Source organism: Epinephelus moara, chromosome 12 (genome assembly GCF_006386435.1).
Source record: "Epinephelus moara isolate mb chromosome 12, YSFRI_EMoa_1.0, whole genome shotgun sequence".
Lineage (NCBI taxonomy): Eukaryota > Metazoa > Chordata > Actinopteri > Perciformes > Serranidae > Epinephelus > Epinephelus moara.
In genome coordinates this window covers 14281713-14283782 of record NC_065517.1, presented here as the reverse complement: position 1 = coordinate 14283782, position 2070 = coordinate 14281713, and positions in this window count along the sequence as shown.

Below are 2070 nucleotides of genomic sequence, written 5' to 3'. Positions count from 1 at the left end.
TTTTCACTTTAAGCCCTGACACTGTCATTTTTGTGTAGGAATTAAGCTGCAATACATGACATATGTTGTTTTAATTAATAAATACAGTGTAAATAAAGATTACATAACATAAAAATAACTGCAGTCTTTGTTATTTGATAGCCGCTTAAATTAAACAATTTTTATAGGGCAAGTAAAAACTGACTTCGTGCAAGTAGATCTCTGACCAACTTGCCCAACCAGGCAAGTGAAAAAAAACCTTAGCGTTGAACCCTGGGTCCCTTTAAAGTTGTATTTTGAGTCCAAAAGTGAAGTTTTTAGTAACATAATCACACTTTTCTTCTTTTTGTCCTGCTTTCCTGCTCGCCTTAAATTAGCTTTTTTTTGGGTGGACACTGGTCCAACTTGACACAGCCACCATTAGAGGGTGAAGTAATGGGCTCTGTGGAGTCTGATTGGCTGTTGGGTAACTGCCTATGGTGGGCCCATACAAAGGAGCGATCTGGGCTACAAGAAGCTTAGAGCAAACTCCAATCTGAGGCTGGACCCCCACTAGTGTACACACACACACACACACACACACACACACACACACAGATTGTTCGTTGCTGTCTCCACTCACTGATGAAGGAGCCCATTCATGCCCGCTGACAAATTACTACTGAAGCATGAGACTAAAGAGACCCCCCACCCCTCTGTCTCTGTCTCTCGCTCTCCATTATAGACTGTGTGAGACTTGGGTGTGAGAGAATATCACACGGGACACCGGAGTTATGAAAGAAGCTTTATGTTTAGCGGTTCTGACCAACTACACAGCAAAAGCATAGTGTCTTTTTTTTTTACTGTGAAATGTATAGTTGATACAGCAAACCTGAAAATGTGTCCAGTGAAAGCGTCACTGTAAATAATAATAATAATTAAATTACAAAGAGCTTTAGAAGAACACATATAACTGGTAAATTATATAGATTGGAGTGAAATAAAATACAATAAAGTGCTTTCAAGTACATGCAAAATGTTATGTATTTAGTTCTTTACCTTTTTGTGTTTGCAAAAATAGTTTTTTTTAACAGTAATAGACAAAAGTAAACAGAATTAAAAACAGTTAACAACAATGACCTCATTTTTCAGTTTGGAAGTTCTTGATCTACCTTTATAATATACAGGGAGGACAGATTGAGCCTTTTCTTTGCCTTACTTAGATCTTTTAATGAGATCAGCTGCACAGTGATTAGCAGGTTATGCTCACACATGATGCAGGCTGGTGTGGGGAGTGTTTTGTTTTGTTTTGTTTTGCAAGAGGGAAACAGTTAATTGTGTAATTCAGAGTAGATTAGCAACATTATAGTCTTAATGACTGGAAGTCAACTTGATCTTGTAATTGAAAATGTTGCATAATACCCATAAGCAGACCTACATGACTATACTGGCAACTCAGCAACAAACTGCACTAATCACTTTTAGTACAACTTCCAGACTTCCAGACCAGACAAAGGCTGTTTTACACAGAAGGATTAGCTGAGGTCCAGAAGGAGGAGGTCACCTGCGGTCACAGGCCACTGCTGACTTGCATGTGGGGTGAAAAGATGCTCAAAACTTGTTGGTGAAACGCCATTGATCTGATGACAACAAGCCTCTTGGAGCAACAGCCAATATTTCAGGGGTTGTGGTATGGCTAGCTGATATCTGAGCCAAGAGTTCCTCTTCTGTGTACTGGTAATTTTGGCTAATGTTTATAAACAAAAAAAAGCTAATAAAAAAGCTAAATCGTCAGACGATAGTAGATTCCGAGACTGCATTTCGACCAATGCTCTCCATATGTACTGTTTACCTGTTGTTCAAGTGTGACTGATCAATACTAATTGGACAATAAACAGAAACCAGAACCCTTCTGATACAAAAATCTTTTGTATCAGAAGGGTTCTGTTTTGCAACAGATTCTACATACATATGCAGATGTTGGGGTCAACATATATTTACCTCACTCGGCGGCACCATAAATGTTGGGGTCAACATGTTAGGCTTCACACGGAGGCATCAAATATGTTGGGATTTAATTGGCTACTGGAAATAATTAATAATTATTATTAA